This window comes from Electrophorus electricus, chromosome 6 (genome assembly GCF_041902795.1).
Source record: "Electrophorus electricus isolate QZ-2024a chromosome 6, ASM4190279v1, whole genome shotgun sequence".
NCBI lineage: Eukaryota > Metazoa > Chordata > Actinopteri > Gymnotiformes > Gymnotidae > Electrophorus > Electrophorus electricus.
Genome location: NC_137502.1, coordinates 8,351,634 through 8,361,118, shown reverse-complemented (window position 1 = coordinate 8,361,118; position 9,485 = coordinate 8,351,634).

Genomic DNA, 9,485 nt, shown 5'->3' with positions numbered 1-9,485 from the left:
GTGTTGTGATCATGTGCAGCAGTGGTGGTGGTTTCTTTTTTATTAAATCTGGTTGGGACCCAGCAGTGCAGCTCTGCGTGACTGTACTCATGCAAATGAATGCAACCATGGCCCGGTGCTGGCTTGCCTTAGCCTTGTCCTGATGGCAAATTTAGATTATTCAAATGCCAGCATCCTGTCAGTAAGAACTGAGGGGGCACCTTGTTTCAGAGAGACAACACGGACGAAAAAAGATTGCACTGTACATTTTTAAAAAGGATCAGCTGATAGACAAACAAACATTCTGCTGTTTCTGATCCTACAGTAATTCCACCCTTATGGGTTTGTTGCTGTATGACTTATACCATGTCCCTATCACCTATGTCTATATAGGGGGCTATCTGTAATATTGCACAAAAAGAGGAAAAAACGAGTTGTGTGCTAGTAAAATCACCTGTACAATGGCAGCGTTAGTGTCAGTTGCACATTCTGTAAGTAATATTAACAGAAGTGTTCTTGGGAAAATGTGACGTGATGGGTTGACCACTGACCATGTGACAATGTCCTGCTTTCTAGTATACAAGTAAAGATACTTAAAGTTAGGAGTGTGCCTACTCAGGTTTAATTGCACAGCAGTAACCATCATGTAATATGTAATATGTAATGCAATAGGTAATGTTTGCACATGTTGCAAAGAAATAACGCTCAGATTTTCATCAAATTTATCATCCCTGTGAAGTGTGTGTGTGTGTGTGTGTGCGAGTCTGAGTGTGAGTGTGTGTGATGAAAGGCCTGTGGAAAAGAGAAGCAGGAGTGTGTGGTTGGGCAGGTCACAGTGGTGTACTGGAACAGGTTGGCTGAGGTCTGACCGCTGCCTCCTCTCAGCTGCACCCAGATTATTTTAGCGTTCTTTTAATTTCCTCAGCTCGACACCTGTGGCTGCCGTGGTTTCTCCCTCCTAATGGGTTGTGTAATCAGAGGTGCATATCTCACCCCCCTGGCGAGGGTCTGGGAAAACAATGGTTTCATCTCAAGATTTTGTTCCTCATTAATGTTAGCAGTATTGAATCATTCTATGATATATACAACACAAATATATAGGCAGGCCTTCTCATTTATATTATCTTGATAGCAATGGGCTCTTTGTTAGGTTCCTGATATCTGAAGTGTTTCGGTATAGTTGAGAAAGAGTTGTTGTTTTTTTTAAGTGCAATGTTCCTCTGTATTTTTTTTTTCTTCTCAAGATTAAAATAGGTGCAGACACTTTATGTCTAAATATATAATGGATGTGTGTGACAGTCACCTGGGGCAGAAATCCCCAATCTGTGACCTCGTGCTCACCGACTTTTTAGTAGAACATGAAACTTAGGTGGTGTGGGGCAAACCCGTTTCTGCACAGCACCACTTCACACGGTCTCATGACTCTTTTTTCTCCTTATATGTAACGTGTGAGGTATCGTGCCGCTCTGGAGATTTTTTGAAGATTGCTGGAACCCATTAGCTCTTCTGCCTGTCACACTTTTTAATTGTACAAGTTGTTTTATGACACAAACATAAATTTACTTGTAATAAATCATATGGGTATACCGGGTTAGTAATTGATGCAATAACTTATTGAGCAACACAGTATTTTTAGTATCATGAAGCAACTAAAAAGCAGACTTTGTAATAAGTTTCAATCTAAAAACCCATCCTTAATTCAGATTTACAGTGTGTTGCTTTGCAAAAGCTCACATAGCATATGCGATCACAATTTTGTTCCTTTTAATCCCCCTTTGACGAAAGTACAGTTTATGTCTGCATCCTGTTAGCGGCAAGTACTTTTCCACTAACACACTCTTCATGAAGTCCTGGCCGAGGGGACGCTGGTGTCCGTGACTAACTGCCTGTTGCACTTGTAGCCTGTTTCTTCCCCTTTTCTTTTTTCTTTTAGAGAAGTCTTTCCTCCACAGGTTTTTCCTGTGGTAGATTACACGGTCATGGATCAAATCAGCCAGGCAGGGAAAGAGTTCATTCTTTGCTGTGCCATTAGTCACTGCTATAGATTACCAGCTCATCAGGCTGGTGATTGGTGGTTCGGAACCCGCAAACTCAGTTACACAGAAATGTTGTTTCCAAACAGTACACTTCAGTCTAAACTTTGCAACATTTGACCGAGAAAAAGTGGCTCAGTCTTCCCTCAGGAAACTAAAACAAAAATGGGTGCTTCCTTCTGATGCATTTATTGTTTTGTTTAGCTAGTTTCAACAAATAACAGTATTATTTTTTGTGTAGTGTTTGAGCTCTAATACGCTCACTCTTCCAACTAAATATTTCCATTAGAAAGATGGAGGGATGGGTTGTAATAGGAATCATAAATTACTTCTTTATAGATTTATAAAAAATATGCAATTAAAATCCCATAGTGAGCAATAAAGAGCTGCATATTCATTTTTTGTTAAAACATATTGCTGCATAAAAACAAATATTATAAAGCAATGTTTCTCACCAGGTCCATTAAAAACAAGCATGGTATTTTAGATTAAAGTTTATTTCTTGGGAATAATCTTGGTTGAAAAAAGGTTCAATATCTCAACTGTAATAATGTATTATTATTTTTATATTTAATTTTAATTTTTGTTGCAAGAATATTAATTAATAACCAAAATTAAGATTTCATGCTCATAAAGTTTTTCAGAACTCCAGTTTGTGGTCAGGTTCTTCTGTTTCTTTAATTATCCTAGAAATGTGTCTAGAACTATGGAGGAGTTCACCGTTGCGATATGAATTGATTGGACATAGTTCGGAAAGGCACACTCCCATCATTTACAGGATTATTATTATAATCATAATTATCAGGACAAAACCTGGATTTGGTGGATTTCTGTGATCAAATTGTGGAAAGGCACAGATCAGGGCAAGAATCTAAAACCGTATCTAAGGCTTTGAGTGTTCCTAGAACCACAGTGGGCTCAGTCATTTTGAAACGGACAATTCTAGGCACCATGAACCTTCCTAGAATCTGGCCACATTGGGCATCAAGGCAAGGAAGGCCTTGGTTAGGGAGGTAAGAAAGAACCCAACAGGTACCCTAAAAGAGCTCCAAATGTCCTGTGCAGATATGGGAGAGCCTGCTAGACAAAGAACCATTTCTGTAGCTCTCCATATGTCAGGCCTTTACGGCAAGTGGAAACACCGGACACTGCTGTGGAGTAGAAGGCATGTGCCTGCTTGGAGTTTGCTTATCAGAGTGTAAAAGACTCTGGCAACATGTGTATTAGGATTCTCTGGTCCAAAGAGATAAAACTATAACTCTTTGGGCAGAACGTCTAGCATTATGTCTGGTGAGAAACAGGCATTGCTCATCACCTGGCTAACGCCATCCCTATGGTGTAACATGGTGGCAGCAGCATCGTGTGTCTCAGTGGTAGGGACAAGGAGACAGATCAACTGAGGAATGGATGAATGCCGCCAAATACAGAAACATCCTTGAAATAAACTTTTTCCACACATGCAAACGTATACTGTGACAAGAGTTCACCTTTCAATATAAAAATAACCCAAAGCATACAGCCAAAACACTACTGGAGAGGCTTTGTGGCAATGTTCTGGAGTAGCCTAGCCAAAGCCAAGACTTAAACCCTATCCATGAAGAGACCTGAAAATAGCAGTTCACAGATGCCTGCCATTTAGTCTTATGGAGCTTGAGAGGTTCTGCTATGAAAAATGGGATGAACTTCCCAAATCCAGACTTGTAGAGATGTAGCCAAGAAGATTCGGCGCTGTAATTACGTCCAAACGGGCCTCTACTAAGTATTGAATGAAGGGTCTGAATACTTTTGTGAATAAATGTTTTCAGTTTTTTATCTTTCATTTCAAAAATATCTAAAAACATATTTTCACTTCATCATAATGGATAATTAATTGATTAATGGGTAAAATGGCAATTATATCTATTCACAATCAAATCCACAATACAATACAGTGTTCAACAAATAAAAGGGTCTGATTGCTTTCTGAATCTTCTGTATCCGGGTCATTAGGTCATAAAGACATATTGAATGTGGACTCGGATAAACAGTAGTGGGGTTAAAATCATTCAGGTATATTTTGCAACATCATCTTAAAACTACAGGGTAAAATTCTACTAAAAGTTTATTGCATAGTAGAAAAATTCCCACACTAAAATCAATGCTTACATTTATTTTATGTACTTTTTTCTTGAAAAGTTTGGTTATACACAGAAAAATATCCCGAATAAATGCATTCCTAGTGAAGTAGATTCTTTTGATTGATCTATTTAGTTTACAGTATACAACACTGGATATAGAAAATCTACCTGTTAGATAAATCAATTCTTCCTAACAGAACAAAAGCCCCTCAGTCCCATGCAATAATAATCCAGAATTACAGTATTCCCCGGATTACATTACACCGTTGCTCACTGAGCGAGAAAGGGCATTCCACATCTTGGTAAACCTGAAGGCAACAGATTAATGGATGGATTAATGGCCAAACTGTGTAAATGTACCTAACCTTTCCTAATTCCTGCAAGTAAAACTCTGATGTTATGGATTTTATTTCCTCTGACATCTTAAACAAGCATTTCATATCGGAGCTGTGATATGTTCATTTTGAAGATTATTTACATATAACCTTTCGTGGTGCTAGACATGGTGTCACAGACACGGATTAAAACCATTCTTATTTCCATAACGTATACATCCTGCTAGTCATGTTTTCATCAGAGAAATGGTTTGTCATCTAGTTTTAAATCTTAATGCATGAGTCATCTCGAGTTTTTATTTTGCCTTTCAGACCTTTTGAATTCAATCCACCAGATCTGTGAGGATTATTGTTTTCCAGTTGAAAAATGGCAAGCATATAATGAAATGATTTTAAGACACGCATTTCTTTCTTTATCCATATTATGTTTGATTATATTACATATGCTTGATTTGAGGAAATGTGTTTAAATAGACAGTACCGCATGCTAGTCTCTCAGTCTAATTTTCATTAGTACATCATACAAAATTCATAAACACTGTTGAGTATAAACCATATATATAGCAATTGAAATGTAATTATCAAGACAGTGCTTCACTTCATGTGATCCTATAATCATTATTTCAAGCTTTTATTATAAATTATTTATCAAAATAATATTTCTAATAGCATAAGCTTACAAATACAAATAATGTTAAGATTAATTTGTTAACAATTAGTATTTGCAATAAATGTATAATGACACGTGTTGGAAATGCATACATGCTTTCTTTTTATGGCTGATGTGATGGTTTGCACACAACTGTGGTCACGGTTAAATATAGTTCAGGTACTCCAGATTTTTAGGTGCCTAAATTGGGTGTGTTGGGCTGGGGTGTGTTGGGCTGGGGGTTTTGACTGAACTGATACTGATTTGAGGAAATGTGTCTGAGCCTCTGGTCACTAAGCCGGGGTGTGGTCAGGTGTTCGTGGGAAGCCCCCGCTTTTCTTCCACCTGCGGCACCTCAACCACACACACACACACACACACACACACACACACACATCCATGTGTACCCCCCACCCCCTCACCCCAAGATCTCTGTCACTATACACTTCCTCTCTTGACAGCACAGGCATGCCCCCGTCTCCCAAGGGCCCTCTAGCAACCACTCCTCATTGCATAATTCACAGTTGTTTTCCCTAAGGATTCAAGGCATCTCCAAGCTAAAGTGCCTTGCTGCAGAATTAAAATCATTGTGTAGCACTGTGTTAGTTTAAATAGAATTTCAGACAGCAACACTTTACTGAAGGTACATGGTATAGAAGGCTACATGGCAGCTACATTAGCAGCTACTTAAACATTTATAAATGCTATTCCAACAAATGTAAGCTGTTATAAAAGCTGCTTTTGTCAAATTTGAGGTCAAGTTGACATAACAGCTATGTCAACTGGCAAATTTTTGGTGACTTTAGGATGAAGTGTCGTTATGACAACTGACTTTGCACCTCAGTGTAGGGTATAAGAATGACATGTCAGGATGGCATAATGCTGATGATATGCTTGTAAGGTGTCACGAAAGGCTTGTGTAGACTCATGTAGCCTTCGAAACGGCACCATTCCGTAAAGTGTTACCAGAGTTTCCAAAGAATTTCAAACATTCTTAATGTATAGAATAACACAGCTTTTCTACATTACATTCCCGTAAATGGATATTTAGAAGTTGTTTGTGTGTATGTGTGAGAGGGTAAAAGGGAAAGAGAGGGGGAGGGAGAATGAGAGATACAGAGAACGAAGCAGTGAATGAGTTTCTCTGATCGCTAGGCTATGGAGTATTATGATAAATATAGATTGTCATCTTCTTCATCCACTTTGTGCCAAATTAATCCATTTTAACTAGTCAAATTATGCACATGTATCCAGACTTCATTTACATCTGAATATTCCATATAAAAATTTCAACATCAGCTTGATCTTAACTTTTTAATCTTGAATCCCCCTTTTCAACAGTATTCATTTTTAACTAGTTCATGTTTCCATCCATTATTCTCTTTAAGTCAGTAAGCCAGATCTTCTTTGGATTTTTAGTTATGTCTGTTCATATTTATACCACGCATCCTCTTTTCTGTTACTGCAGTCATATATGTTTCAAAGAAGAGACAGCGGCTTGACAGATGTACTTCCAGAGTTAGTGGTGACTGTGATGCAATTCGCGGCGGGGATTCACATCTTCAACTTAACTCCGGGGAAATCTTTGCTTACGCAGCAGCCGCGTCCGGCACCGCTGGGCTCCAGATACTAGCATCAGCATTACAGAGGCATGCGAGCAATCCGCAACACAGGAGCTAAGAGACCAAACACATAGGCTCCCCAGATAAGGCGCTTCTCCTCCGTTTACTGTAGCCAGGGCATGTCTGGGGTTTTTTTAAGAATGAGTGCACGTGTCCAAAGAGATGTCCAGCCATTCCCATTGCTGTAGGCCTGATGCGTAACCGAATGGCAAGGAGGTCCTGATGCACAGAGCGCTATATTCTGCAGCTCCCTGCTGACTAATTAGACATCAGTAGATGCACTGGACTTTTCTTCTCCTCAGATTTTTGTCTTTCTTTTTTTGTTTTGGCAAAACCACTGTCACCACAGAGCAATGTTGCAATCTATGGCAGACAAGACAACAGACAAATGCAACAGTTAGCAGAAAACATCTCACATGTTTATCTGTTCAGCCCCGCAAGACTCAAGTCTTGCCCAACACGTTACTGTATTATTTGGATGTTACCATTCCTTTACACAAGACCAAAATATTGACGTTTAATCCACAATGACCGTTATAAATGACATGAAATAGAAATGAGTGTGCACCTCCCACATAAGCATGTGCCTAAATAAACAAGCAGGTAAAAACAATAAAAGCAGATGTTCTGGACACTGACTTCATCAAGCTGCATCAGATTGATCTGCCAATCTGCCCGATGATGACTTAGTAGCTCTAAAAAAAATATTCCCTTATTTGCAGCACAACAAAAATTGCATTACTTATAAAGTCAGACAGCAAATATTTTATTCCCCTCCCTTCATTAGTTACCAACTGCAATTTAAAGAACTTCCACACATTCTGTCTTTAAAATTTCCAATTTTTGTTAGGTTGAGAAACTACATGAAAATGTCAGAACACAGTGTTCTTGCAGTGTGTCAGAAGAGCAGCATGACTGATGCCTGACAGTATGGGATGCATACTGGGTTTCAGACAAAGCAGGATGTTATGTAGCTACAGCACACAGCTACGTCATGCAGCAAGAAAACAATCCAAATGAACTGCCCTGGCAACCAATGAACCTTTGAAGGCCAAAAGACAGTAGTTCTTTTGGTGAACGAGGCAGTCACCTGATCTAAATCCAACAGCGCCGATCTCAAATGCTGGGGAAGAGCCAGCAGACTAAAGTACAGAAAACAAACAGAAAGGCATCACCAAGGACTACCACCAAGTGACAGGCTTGGTGATAGTCACAAATTTCAGAGGGTTATTAAGTACAAAACATTAACAACTCTAAATACCAACTCTGGTATGATACTGATGAAAATGCTTTCAGACTGAAGCTGTCAAACTAGAAGAGCAGAAATGACAAAAAAAGTACAACAGTCAGTACGAAGACATTTTGAAATGCCTTTGATCTTTTGTATTAGATATATCAAATATGTCTGGATAGGGTTTAACTAGCATTTTCCACTATCTAACTTAAGGAGTTGACATACATTCTTGCCGTATAATCGCCATATATGCAGCAATGATATGAAAACTATGACATCTCTACAAGGTTTGGCGGCTAGTAAATCTGGCCAAATGGATGTAAACCATATTAAAAAGGGGGGCCTATAGTATTATCCTCAACTGAATGATAAAGTTTAAATATAGAAAGGCAACATATATAAGCAATAGTGTTATTTATGTAACACTAATGTGATATTATGATTTGATCATTTAGTTGATCTTTTTCTCTTTTAGGCTCAAATAACTATGTGTAACTATATAAGTACTCTGAGGTCTTTAGTGTTGATTATCTTGTGATGATCTGTTTAAGGGAGAAATCCCCTTTGCTCATTTAACCAGATCTTTCATTTTATACTTGCTCACCCACATTCTGCTTACATTCTCTTCCAAATAACCATAGAGTTACTCTATGTTCATAGAGTAAGAGAGTGCATAGGGTGTGTGTGAGTGCGTTTTGTGCATAAACCTGTTTGCATCTACTTTCTGAGCCTATGATCTTAGAAATTGTGATTTTCCCGTTTGGAGCATTGCGTGCTACGGAGCATTCTGTGTAATATATTTACAAAGTTTAGATGATCACTAGCTTCAAGTGGTAAACAGATGTACGAATATCCCTATATTTCAATCAAAATGTCATGGCATTCACTGTGTTGTGCCACACCGGTAAGATTTGTGTCAGCCGAGCAGAGAAAGTGAAATGGGGATCTCAACCGTGTGTCATCGACAGAGATCAGATGCTCTGTCCAAGGAGGCTCCTTCCCTTCCTGCTTTCATTCTTTCCTCCTCACGCAGGGAAACCGACATCATTCTCTTCCTTCCCGATTTCTCTGGGTGGAAATATGTATATTAGCAAGTTCATGTGTTCATTTTCTAAACCGCTTAATCCAGTTCAGGGTCACGAGCACTGAAGTCTATCCCTCAGCCCTGAGCTCACGTGTGCTGTACTAGTTATTGTGCCTAGTCACTTTACATTTGTGATTTCACTTTGCTCACTTCATTCTGTACATATTGTCTTTGTCTCTGAGAGGGTTAAAGCTGCTATAGTACATTATTAGCCATCAACATGCACTAACATTACACTGAAAATAGTCATCCACCTGCCAAATTAACATGCCAGCTTGCTGAGTTTAATGATTGTTGAAATCTACTGTGTAGAGATGTGTATTGTTTATTGTGTAGTTGCATAGTTTACTGTATAGTTTACAGTTGCGTTGTGTGTTATTCATATTGTTTGCATGTTGTCTTTTGCAGTCTGATTTTAAAGTAGCACTTTGT